This window comes from Tupaia chinensis, unplaced genomic scaffold, assembly GCF_000334495.1.
Source record: "Tupaia chinensis unplaced genomic scaffold, TupChi_1.0 Scaffold000290_1, whole genome shotgun sequence".
NCBI classification, from domain to species: domain Eukaryota; kingdom Metazoa; phylum Chordata; class Mammalia; order Scandentia; family Tupaiidae; genus Tupaia; species Tupaia belangeri.
Window position 1 is genome coordinate 3,601,842 of NW_006159775.1, and position 13,996 is coordinate 3,615,837.

The 13,996-nt window shown below is 36.5% G+C and overlaps 1 protein-coding gene across 1 annotated transcript in view; it reads left to right on the forward strand.

The window, feature by feature from the left end:
* The window catches only part of CCDC178 (coiled-coil domain containing 178), a 431,445-nt gene that overhangs the window by 224,733 nt on the left and 192,716 nt on the right, over positions 1-13,996 (forward strand). The window lies entirely within an intron of this gene.

A 13,996-nucleotide genomic window follows, 5' to 3' on the forward strand; every position in this document is an offset into this window, starting at 1 on the left:
AGGGAGAATGGAGGGGAATGGATTTAGGTGTGGTCACCCCCCATAAAGGGTGATTTCTCACTTTTTTCTCTGTGTCTCTTTCTGTCTCTCTGGTGAGTGCACATGTCTTATAGCAAAAAATCTCTCTTAAAAATACAAAACAAAACAGGAACCAGGAGTTAGCATAATGGCTATGTCACTGAACTCCCATGTAGCTGATTACGGTTTGAATCCTGGACGCGGTGGGTTAAACTCATGCCAGGCGTGTGTGCGTGCATGCCCAAGATCCCAAGAGGAGAATGGAGGAGAATGGGTTGCGGCATGGCCATCCCCCTTGAGGGAGTGATTTCTCGCTTTCTGTCTCTCTGTCTCTCTCTGTCTCTCTGGCGACTGCAAGTGCCCTATAGCAAAAACTTCTAAAAAAAAAAATACTAAAACAATTTGGATAATATATATACAAAATATTAATATCAAAATAAGGAAGAAATTCTTGAAACTCTTGCTATCTTCATTTGTGTAACTGATCACATAGTTGTAGATGCTATTTATAGCTACCCTCATCCATTACCCATTTCATATTCCTTTTACCCTCAGCAAACATCTCAGCTGGTCTTTTCTTGGAGGGTTAATTGAACCTTCATTCTAGACATTTACAAGCCATTCATGGTACTGGCTGAATAAGGGTGGGTTGTAGTGGTTTTGCATTGACTTTAGTCACAGGATATGGAGCAATAAGAGATGTAGTAATAATAGAAGACTGCCTGTATTCCAGACATACTCCTTATTACTCCCATTGTGTAAGAGCAAACTTCTTTCCCCTTAGCAGTTAGAATAAATCAGCAACACCAGTCATAAAATTTCTGCCTTTGCTTGTTGATCTAAGGAAATGAAGAGACCAAAATGGCCTGGTGAAAGTCACAAATTTTAATTCAACTAAATAATTGTTATATCCACTAGTGAAAGATTTCTTTCTTTGGATATAAGGCCTCTAAATTAGAAGAACCTACAGTCATGGAAATGGGAGCAATACATTTGCTAGAAGATCACTAGGAGTAATAGTAAGAGGAACACTTCCATTTTCACCCTTGATTCAATGCTAACTATGGGAGAAAGAGTACCATATATTCGATGTTGATTGGAATAATTACATCCTAGAGAACATTTTCCCAGATCTGTAAGGCATTGGCACTTTGGTCAAGAATGAGTCTTCACAAAGCCATTCCACCATTCTATCAAGTGGCTGTTTCGGTGATTTCCATGAGCATTGACCTGTTACATTTTATTTGCTATGAAGTGAGTTCATTGGTCAGAAAAAAAATCAGTGGGGAATATCCTCACAGTAAATAAGGCATTCTGTAAATCAATTAATTACTGTGCTGATGGTAGTTACCATGCCAACTAAAGTTATTAATCTAAACTACAAAGAGGAAATTGGACTGCTACTAGACAATGGGGTTGATAGGGAATATATCTGTAATACAAGAAATTCTATAGAGCAGCCTTTTAGTATACCCATGCCCTAATGTAGAAGTCAATGAAAAACTACAGTAGGTCCATTCAGTCAGTATTGAGACAGTATCCCTCTTTAGGAATGAAATTTTGGGTTACCCCACCAAACAACATATCACAACCAAGCTGAGAAGCTTGTAGTCTGAGAAGGTCTATTCCATATGAAGAAAACAACCCAATATAGTCAAATTGTACCCAGATAGTTGGCCAATCACCCCAGGGCATGATGCCATATCAGGGACTTAGTACTGCTGTGCTGCTGGCAGATGGGGCACTTGGCAGGAGTTGTAGCCAGGTCAGTGATGGTGAATAGAAGTCAATGTTGCTGAACCTATGAATAATTTCCATCCCACTAATTTCCATAAACACCATGGCCGTTTTGCTCATGAGCCCATTGGACAATGGCAGGAGTAACTAGAGAGAAAGGCTAACCTATAATCCCCTAAATGGGTCATCTTATCTACTTGACTTTTAAAACCCTCCTTTGTGGAGGTCACCCTGTGGTGAGCACTCACATGGGGCAGGGAAATCTTTGTGTTTTTGCCCATTTAGAAAGGTTTATCTACATGTCCTTTCCCCAGACTTCCTTTTCACGAATTTTCCAATCATGTCCTTTGCTAGACCATGACCATCCAGACAAACAATTAACCACAGTTCATGAATTGATATATGCTTATGCCTCTGGGCTTCTTCTCCTTCCAGGCCAAATGGACAGTCAGGTATACTGCTCAAAAGATGTTCTGCCCACTGTGGAATTCTCCTTTCCCTCCATTGCTATTCTTCATGGCCATACCAACAACATGCTGTCATGCTACAACTATCCATTTTCAAGTCGTGCCTACATAGCCCATACAACCAACTACAAATCAAGCCTGAGATTTTTCTTCCTCAAACTGGTTGTATGGAAAGCCCCATAAGACCACAGGTGTGAGCTGAGAAGGAGAAGCAACCTGTGAGGAATTTTGTTCCATGCTCATGTTCCTGGCCTTCCTGTGACTGTCTCTTCCTGACTAGATTTTGGATATACTTAACAAATCCACCCAATTGTATAAACTCATTACTTGTCATAGTTAGTTAGCTAGCTAGCTAGTCTATGTCTTCGTCTATCTATATATCTATCCATCCATCTGTCCTACTGGTTCTGCTTTCCTGACTGAACCCAAGATTCTCACCACCCGGTATGCTTACTCATCTTCCCAATCATTTAGTTAATACTAACCTAAGTGCTGCTTTGAAGAAATATTCCTAATTAAGTTGAATTTTAGGAAAAGGAGATTACCCTGGATGAGTCCTACATAATTAAACAAGCCCTCAAAAGAGAGTGGGGAAACCTGGTGAAAGAGATTCAAGGTAGAAGAAGAGTTTTGACCAGATGTTCTACATTTTTGGCTTGAAGTTGGAGCAGGCCACATGGTAGGAGACCTCTTCTCTAAGAGTTGAGAGCAATGTCCGGCTGACATCCTGCAGGAAAACAGAGACCTCGGTCATGCAACCACAAGGAAATAATCTGCCATCAACCCAAGGGAGCTGGAAAGTGGACAGAGCCTTAATTAAGTCTTTGGTTGAGAACTCTGTCCAGCATACATGTTGCATGTCAACCCATGAGTAGAAAATGCACCTTGGCCATGCCCAAATTCCTGACCCACAGAACTATGGGATGATAAGTGGGTGTTTTTTAATTTGCTAAATATGTAATGTTTTTTTTTTTTTTTGAGAGATTTTCGCTATAGGGAGCGTGCACTTGCCAGACAGAGACATAGAGACAGAAAGTGAGAAATCACCCCCCAGGGGGATGGTCACGCTGCAATCCCTTCTCCTCCATTCTCCTCTTGGGATCTTGGGCACGCACGCACACACGCCCGGCATGAGTTTTAAGCCACCGGGTCCGGGAAGCAAACTGCAGTCAACTACGTGGGAATCCAGGGACATAGCCATTACACTAACTGCTGGTTCCCTGTAATGATTTTTTATGCAGCGATACTGAACTAATACAGAGTCACTCCACCAACTGTTTACAATTTCATTTTTGCATGATTAATTCAGATTATCCCTACTTTAGACCTTCCAACTAGTCCTTAGAGTTTTGATTTTTCATTTAAAACAGATATTTGCAAAATCATTAAGCTGTAGTAGGTTTGGCCACCAAAATTTTTACTCCAATCTTCCAAATTTCCCAGAAGCCCCTGGAGATAACTTGATATTTAGAAAGGGAAAGGCACTTCTGTATTAACTCAGCTTTGCAGACACGCCTGGCTTGGGACTTCACGTAGTAGATCCTAGGTTAATGATTTACAGATGATAACAACTGCATCAATGACTAACTTAGTTGTGTGAGTTTCTTGAACTCCCAGAAAATATCAGGGAAATTTTGCAGTAATATTTTCTATTTAAAGACATTCAAGTTGGAAAACTTACCAATTTCACTTGACATTAATTTAGTCGAAATAAACCTCCTAAGAGTATCAAACTTCATCTAATTTTCAATAATCAGTCCTCATTTATACTATGACTACTCGAAATACACTTAGCCTTAAGAAGAGCTCTCATCAGATTCCTTTCAGAGGAAATTGAAAATGTACCTGATTGACAGAACCGTGGACCCTTGAAGGTATATACAAGTGTGCAGAATTGCAACAGGAGTCTATAAAGGACTATGAACTAACTGCCAACAATGGAATGCTGATAAAAAGGTCTTAAAAATTTTTCACAAGCATTATGGTAATCAGAATTTGAGAATTAGTAACTTTAAAACTTAGAATCATGGGACAGCAGATGGTGGTGGTTAAGGGGCTGGACTCCCACATGGCCAACTGTGGTTCAAGTCCCTGATGTGGTGGTTGCTTTCTCAATTTTTCTCTCTCTCCCTGTCTCTGTCTCTCTAGTGAGTGCACATGCTCTATAGCAAATAAAAAAATAATAAATACAATCAAATATTTTTAAAAATTTATTATCACTATTATTTTTAATGGTGAAAAAAGAATACTGAAAATTGACTTTTCTTAGGATTCACTTACAAAAAGCCTTCTATACAAATTTTGGATATAGTGCATTTTGATAAAGAAAGTTATATAAAGTAGTGAGACCTATAGTATGTTGAAATTAAATACTTGTATAGTAATACTTTTTAACTTTAATGCTTTGCTTTTGTGGATGCTTATTGAGCTCTCTTCCCTATAACTTCCAAGCTCCTTCCCCGATATCGTTTGGCTTCCATATAGTGATCTGGGCCACCAGGGATCTTCCTGGACAATAATCACAGGGTGGATGCAGAGCCCTGCTCTGAAGACATCATCTGACATTTGGCTGCTTTCTTCCTCTTATTTCTCCCCGCCCACCTAGTAAAACAAAGAAGAGGTCCTCCAGTCCTCTCCTTATGCAAGTTTACATCTCTTTGGCCTGAAAGTAAACTGCCTTTCCATTTGGGCAGCAAAGAATGGAGGTGGAAAGAGACGCCATTTGATACACTCATTTCTCTTTTTTCTGTTACTCTCCTATAATACTTCAAAGATAATGGGATTCTACTTTTAGTTATTTTTTCTGTGGAAATTATGAAATATTGTTCTTAATTATGATGGTTCTTGCTTATGGCACAAAACCTAACATGAAAATTTGTTCTTTTTTTTTTTTTTTTAATTTCTACCTGACATTGTAATGACCTTTGATTGCTAAACTGGAATCAATCATCTTAGTGCTAGTCAATAAGATGAAACATATCTTTAGCAAGCCTCTGAGATTTAGCTCTCACATATCTCTTTAAAAAGTTTATGAAAAATGCATATTATGAAAAATTATACTGGGATTTCAGGTTATTTTTCACCAAAATAAACTCTTTTTTTTTAATTCCACTTTTATGCTAACTTGTTGTGAGTGTCTGTATCCATATGCATATATGTATATAAACACAATTTCTATAACTTAGCCATGGAGTGTCTTTTGCACACTGTCAAATAGTCTTTCAAATAGTAGGGTGAGCCAGATGTTTCTGAGGGAGTAAAACATATAATGTACCTAATTTTGCAAAACTACACAATAGGTAGACATTTCTTTCTCACCCCAGCTGGTGATCAGTTTATGCCCTGAAGCTTAGAGATTTATAACCCTTGTAATTTTATCCTAAACAGAGTAATTGCAGATGCTCTTCCATTGCTATTATTTTAATTAGTGATGAAGACTTTGCCAAGATGTCGAATCTCAAGATAATGAATTTCATCTGAGAAAGACCTAGTAGGAAGTTTTGGCCATTTTAAGATGGCTAATATCTTAGAAATTCTTTTATTAAATTCAGATATTTTATATATTTAGGATTTTCACCCAACTTTTTATAACATTATGTAAGTTATGTCATGATATTTACAAAGCATTGTCTCTTTCCTACAACATCAAAGTCCAACAGAACAAACATGGACAATTTCATTTCAAAAGTACAAGTAAAAGTTTTCAATATACCAGGGATTATTTATTTTTAGCAACAAAAATTCACAAAATAATGCAGTGTGCACAAAACATAAAACTTTTTGAAGTTTTAATGTTTAAGAAAACTAAATTAAAATTTGATTCATTGTATGGTTTCCTTTCAACAGATTTAATTTTGATTGAGCATATGTTTTCTCTTGTCACTGGATATTTTATGAGAAATTAAGAGGAAATGCTTAGGTAGATTTGAAGTTTAATAAATTTTCTTATAAGGAGAAATCTTCAAAAACTATGACTCTCTGTATATTTATATATAATATTTTACAAAAATTTTCTTGATTTTTATTAATAGAGATCCCATATATTTGCCATAGAAAACTTGGACCCTTAGTGTAATCATTTTACTTATATATGTGCTTTTTATTCTACATGGATTTCCTTTGATTTTCATTTTTTTTTTTTCTGTATAGGGAATGCAGGAATTCAGGAATTCCCCCCTATCTTCTGTTTGTCCTGGTCATAAGTACTCGTGGTAGGGTATAGAATAATCACCAAAACAAATGGAGCGATAATAATAGGGAAGATGTTTGGAGCCCAAGTGCTGATCTTGTTCCCCCAATTCATATGATGAACCCGACATTAAAACTAACTGGCTATGAAAGCTAACAAAGTGAAACTTGCAGTAGATAGCCAGCGTGACTCTGCTGTTGCAGACTCTTCTACTGCTGAGCTCTTCACTTTATCCTTCAGGAAAACATAGTGTATCCCTAGAATTCTGTAATTGGGCTGTCTAATTAATGATTGATATAATTGTAGAAGGAGAGAGAAAACTTTTAAAAATAACCTGTAATTTTTTTCCATGTGTGTATGCACATGCATATATGTAGTATTTGGACAGGGTTTTGCTAAGTCTTAATCTTCTTGCCTCATTCTCCTGAGTAGCTAGAGCTACAGGCACACTCTACCATGTCCTGCCTTTAGGTTGGACCAAGACTCAACCTGGGCTTTACAAGTGGCCTCAGCCTACCAAGCAGCAGTGTTTAGCACATACTACTCTTGTTGTTTTGTGTATCTAATTTTTTAATACAACTTAAAGGCTTAAACTGGACATAACCATCTAGCTTCTATTTTGAATTTTATATCATTCATTCTTTGCAGGTAGCACACAGGTTGAAAATAAGGAAGAGAAATTTAACATTTGACATCATCCAACAACATGGTCCAAGAATTTAGTTATAGTTTATTTTTCCAAAATGAAAAATTCTAGAGAGAAACTGAGGCTATACCTGTGCTGTCATAAATTTTCTTTGTGAGAGAATTCATTTTAGGAAGCTATGTTTAGACTAAAACCATAAAAATTGTGAATTTTTTCTTGTCAAAATATAAGAAGGATCACGTTCATTATCTATCTCAAATTTTGATTTGTAATGTCTATAATGAATTTTTGAAAGCAGAATAAATACTTCAATTTATTTAATATAACAGTTTAGTAAAGTCTCATTGATTTAAAACTTTCTCACTTTCTAGCTTTGGCAATTTGAATAGCTTTGAGGAAAAATTAATAGATTAACCTAGCTTTAATATTCAAGAAAAATAAAAGAACTAGGGAAGAAGATTCAAGTTTCACATTTCATTTTCTTATTAAATAGAACTTTAATGAACAATATAATAAAAATTGACTCTTTGAAATTTATATTGATAAACCTTCTGGATAGTTTGCCATGCACTTTCACTTCTACTCAGGCATTTCATCTTTATAACAGCTATGTTAGGCAGATGGAGCAAAACAGCCACACATAGCTAGTGTACAAAAGATGTTGAGACCTGTCATTCCCATTATATATTACTACTCTTCTCATACTAATTGCTTGTAAATAAATCATTATTTTTTGTAATCCATAGAGAAAAATAGAATTTGAAAAGGTAGCATGTAGAATTGCATAGGGGGATGTTTTCTTACCCTAAATCAAAGCAAACCATTTCAAACCTTAAGAAAATTCAATAAGTATAATTTATCACATTACCAATTTAAAAATTTAATAATAATCTCAATAGATACAGAAAAAATCTCAGTGAAATTTAAAACTCTTTATGATAAGTTTTAACAAACTAAAATTAGGAAAGAACTGTTTAACATAATAAAAGATGACTTTAAAAGCTGTCATTATTTGAAAACATTATTTGTACATAGAAAATTCAAAGAATTCTACAGATAAACTGCTAGAATTAATCAATGAATTTGTGGGACCAGCAGATGGAGTAATGGTTATATCACTGGACTCCCATATAGTCAAATGTGGTTTAAGTACTGGATCTGGCGCCTTACAGAACATGCCAGGCACGTGTGCATGCCAAAAATCGCCAGAGGGGAATGGAGGGGAAGGGACTGTGGCATGGCCATCCCCTGTAGGGGGGTGATTTCTCATTTTCTGTCTCTGTCTCTTTCTGTCTCTCTGGCAAGTATACATACCCTAGAGCAAAAATCTCTAAAACGTAAATAAAAATAAATGAATTGTAAGTCAATATATATGAGCTTAAAACTAGTATTTTTATATATTAGGTCATCAGGAAAGTAGTGACATATTTTTTCTGTTTTTCTATGCAAAAATGCATCATGACTTCCCTGACGATCTGATACTAACTATAATTAGAAAATAAAATCTTAAAATGGATACTATTTACAATAGAATAATTATATAACTAACAAAAGATATATAAGGCTTTTTTTTTTTTGATAGAACTACAAAATAGGGTCAGTCCACACGCATGGTGTAGTGATTGAGACAGCTGGGTCCCACATGGCCAACTATGTGGTTTGAGTCCCAGACCTGGCAGTAGGGTACATGTGCATGTGTGCCCAAAGTCCTAAAGAGAGGAGAGATGATGGAGATGGGATTGTGCCATAACTATTCCCTATGGAATTCATTTATAAAATGTTATCAGTCCTTATAACTAAGTATGTGGGTTGTATCACAATTAAATATTTTTTATAAAATGAGATTAAGATAGACTAAGTAGGTAGAAAACACATTTGCCACAACCTTTTACAAATAATATATGCCAAATGCAAATATTTTGCATCTCTTTTTTTATTGAAAGGAATAAAAGTGAACTTTGAATATATATTTTGGATTTGAGAAAGTACAATCAAATTTCTTTACACATTATTCAGATATTCAGTTTTGACAAGTACATTCTCCTTGTATTATGTATATACATGTAAAGCTGTACGATTATCTAAGAAGCCTGGCAACCTGTTTATATATATATTTGCAATAGATGATTAATATTCTTTAAAATTTAAGAAACTCATTTACCCATAATTTCTTAGCCTGTCAAAAGCTATACTGTAGGTATTGTATCAACAGCCACACTTGAGTCCTACCTGTAATAACTAAATCTGACATGCAAAGAAGGATAGGCTGGACCAGGCTGCCAACTTAATGAAGAACAACCACATGACTGTGCCACAGACACACCGGCTGGTGGGTCAGAAATAAATGTGCGGACTTGGATCCAGAGCAGCTATAAGGAAAAAGCAAGACCTTTATAACAGGCAGGGAGATCTTGTTTTTTTGTGGTGTTTTGTATAGTTTTTGCTTTCCACAGTTTCCCTGGCACAAATAATATCTCTAGCAGAAGTTTTCAAATCCTAGATCAAATTCTTACTAATTAAACAGAAAGTTTCAATGTGCACACTTCTCAAACAAAATCATTTGCATGGTTAGCTAATCAGTTAATCCTATAAAAGTTATTTCCTAGAGAGATTTTTATACCTAACAGAATAGGCAGTTCATAACACACTGAAGCACATATTTCATTGAGATGGATAAACACGAGACTGTCGAAGTTTTCTCACTGACTTATCAAGAAACCTTTAAAATGTAGTCAACAAACTGTCAAGTGAGTGAATAAATTTATTTCAAAGGAGAGATGATGTCTATGATATGTGTTATAATTAACATCAACAGAAATTCAGTTAGAAGATCATGGCATAGTGTTCAGACACGTGTTTCCAGACATGCTACAAGTCATTTCATGTATTGTTAGAAAGTAAACGTTATATGCAAAATGAATGAATTATTGAATAGTTTTTAAAAATTTATTTGCCAATAAACTTGTTGCAGAAGGGTTATAATATTTAATTAAAGTTAGTTTATTTTTTAAGAGATTTTTCCTTAGGGTGCATGCACTCACCAGAGAGAGAGACAGACAGAAACAGTGAGAGAGAAAGTGAGAAATCACCCCCAAGAAGGATGACCATGCTGCAATCCCTTCTTCTTCATCCTGCTCCCAGGATCTTGGACATGCACACACGTGTGCCAAGCGTGAGTTTCAAGCCACCAGTCCAGGGCTCAGTCTCGGTCAGCCAATGTGGGAGTCCAGTGACATAAAACCCCATTGGCATCTGCTAGCTCAGTGAGTTTAATGCAATATTTTGTTAGTATTGTATGTCTTATACCTGACACAATATCTGGGTCACCATAATAGTTTTATATAGTTGCACTAATAAGTTACAACAAATTTAAGTGGCTTAAAACAGCACAAAATTATCTTACAGCTCGGTAGGTCAAACATCTGACCTGGGTCTTACTGGGTTAAAATCAAGTTGTTGGCACGATTGTTTCCTTTTGCAGTCTCAGGGACAGACAGAAACAGTGAGAGAGAAAGTGAGAAATCACCCCCAAGAAGGATGACCATGCTGCAATCCCTTCTTCTTCATCCTGCTCCCAGGATCTTGGACATGCACACACGTGTGCCAAGCGTGAGTTTCAAGCCACCAGTCCAGGGCTCAGTCTCGGTCAGCCAATGTGGGAGTCCAGTGACATAAAACCCCATTGGCATCTGCTAGCTCAGTGAGTTTAATGCAATATTTTGTTAGTATTGTATGTCTTATACCTGACACAATATCTGGGTCACCATAATAGTTTTATATAGTTGCACTAATAAGTTACAACAAATTTAAGTGGCTTAAAACAGCACAAAATTATCTTACAGCTCGGTAGGTCAAACATCTGACCTGGGTCTTACTGGGTTAAAATCAAGTTGTTGGCACGATTGTTTCCTTTTGCAGTCTCAGGAAGTGTCTGTTTCCTGGCTCATTTGAATCATAGGCAGAATTGTTTCTTGCAATACTTAGAAGCAGGAATCTGTTTTCTTGCTGGATGTCAGTTGGGGGCCATTTATAGCTTCTAGAGGCCACCTGTGTTTCTTGGCTTATTGGTTTCATCTTCTATTTTCAGAGCAAAGGGAATATGTGGGATTCAGATCCATTTTAACACCTCAAATCTCGGGTTTCTTGTTTTGTATCTCTGAACTTCAGGGATTCTCCTGTCTTAAGAACTCATATGATTAGCTAGCCCCAGATAATTTAGAATAATCTCTTCATCTTAAATCTGTAATTTTAGCAAAGCCCCGTTTGCCATGTGAAATAGCATACTCACAGGCTCTAGGGATTAGGGTTTTAACAGTTATCCTTGAGAATTCCCAGGAGTACAACTTTTGGTCAGCTTGGTGGCAAAGAGGTAACACACTATTCAAATGACTCTGGATCCATATATAAAATCCCAGGTTCAGTTCCCCAGTTGACCTGTACACACTGTGAACCAGGGTGTGGGTGTCTATAAAACTGGCTAGTTGAGACGGCAGGGCAGGATGGGGAGGATCATGGCAAGAGGTCTGTTGAGGATGCTTGTCTTTCTGTCCCTCACTCTCATGAAATAATAGATAAGCTTTAAAACAAAGGACACAGCATCCAAAGGGCTAACTTGATTGCAAATGCCAGGAAGACTGAATGACTTGCCTGTACTTTCAGTCAGTGTCCAGGAGTATTATTCAAAGTCAAGCTCACAAGTATCAATTTGAGTGAGTCCAAGTTTCAGCACCTGACCAAATACAAACAGGTTTCCATGTGAGGGCTGTCCTAGGGTCAATCATTGCTCTGAGATCCGAGAAAGGCAAAAACGAGGTGATACTTAAGAGTTCTGGAGTAGATGTAGCATTTAATTACAGAAGCCTTGCTCTTTCTTCCTTTCGTTTCTTGGAAAAATTACAAGAAGAAGGAAAATAGATGTGATATTAGCAGGGGCACAGTGGTAAGAAGTGGCACTTCTGATGACCTGGGACAAAGAAAGGCAGACTTCTTCAAAATTATCATTTCTTCTCTTATCCAAAGAAAGATCACTGTGTAAAGTATTGTTTCAATTTAAGACATTTTTTACTTCTCCATATTTAACTCATTGAAATATATAGGATATTTATTTTCTCTTTGTTCAAAAATATTTGGTGCAAGGTCATTTGAATACTGCTTTTGTATTCTTATTTACTATGTTCATTTTTCTTAAAGTGTTTATCTGCAACTGTGAAGATACGATGTAATTTTTTTAAAAAATCAACTATAGTTATGTCATGTGAAACTGCCTTACTATTTTTTTTAAAATTTAATCTCCTGAGTTGTGAGAATACGGCTTAGCAAAGTGTTTAAAGGCAGCAAAGCAGGTAGTTTAGATTTCTGTTAGTCTTCCAGGGAAAACCTACACGTAAACTGGAATATAACACAGAGAGATTATACAGTAAAATGCTTTTGCAAACTAAGATTTAAAGAACTGGCTGGAAACCTTATTATTTCTCTCAGTCAAAATGTAAATGGATAAATTCCTATGTTTTTATGTTGTAAAAATGAATTGTGAAATCCTTCTCTGCAGATAAACACACACACAAGGCCCAACTGTGATGGCACAAGTGGGAGGGTGCCATCAAGCCGTGGCTGAGGCTTCATTGGACACTCAGGTTTGGTTCCCTGCTTAACCTAAACAGGCCAGGTGCTTTTGCCCATACCTGTGGTTCTGGTTGACTGAAAGGCTGGGGTGTGAGTATCAAGACATGGTGACATGATAAGATCCTGTCAAGAAATACTCCTCTTTCTCTCTCTTTATTCATTTAAGAACACTTGGCTGAAGTGAATATTATTTTGTTTTCAAGAAAAGCAGTTTTAACTTTAGTAAATCAAAGAAGTGCTAAGGAACGTTGCTTAAAATTAAATCCAGGAAACAGGTTAGGATTCTGTTCAAATAGCAGGTACATGAACCTATCGACAGCTCAAGACAGGACAAAAATCTTTAAAACCAGACAACAAAGCCTAGAAGAAAATCAGCAATATTTTAGTCAAAAATTGCTATTTTAGTCATAAAATGCTATTTCACTAGTTCAGTCTCATGTACTTTATCTTCTGTTGTGGTTTGATCTTCCTGATTGACTTCTGGAATATAATATTCAACTCCAGATTTGTCCCTATGATTAAGTTGGTCATTTTCTTAGTTTTTGAACTCTTTATTTCTGTGTGTCGGTATTTAATATTCCTGATATAACACCCCCTTGAGAACTTCTTGGGAATCTGGTCTGATGCTGGTAAATTCTTTCATGTTTTGTTTATCTAAGAATGTTCTTGTCTTGTCTTCCCATATGAAGGATAATCTTGCTGGGTAAAGTATTCTTGGTTGAAATTGCTTTTCCCTTAACACTTTGACTATATTTTCCCATTCTTTCCTCGCTCACATTGTTTCTGATGAGAGGTCTGTTGTTAGCCTGATGGGATGTCCTTTGTAGGTAACTTGCCGTTATTCTCTTGCCAGTCTTAGTATCTTGTCTTTGTCTGTGGTTTTGGTTATTCTGGCTACAACATGTCTTGGAAAGGATCTTCTTAGATTGATTCTATTTGAAGTCCTTTTTATTTCTTGAGATTGGATCTTCGAGTGCCTCTCTAGGTTTGGAAAGTTTTCTTGCAGGATTTCAATGCCCTTATGAGTCTTTGCCTTCTGGGATACCAGTTATCCGGATGTTTGATGGTATTCAGTATTTCTTGTATATTATTCTATTTTTTTTGGGGGGGGGCAATTTTCTCAGTTGTCATGGTGGATTTTTATACACCAGAAATTTTCTCTTCTACATCTGAGATTCTATTTTCTGTATGATCTAGTCTGCTATTAACACTTTCAAAGGAGATTTTGACTTCCTGTATTAGAGCCCTCATCTCTAATAGGTCCATTTGATTCTTTTTTAAAGTGTGTAATTCCTGGGACCAGCAGTTAGCATAATA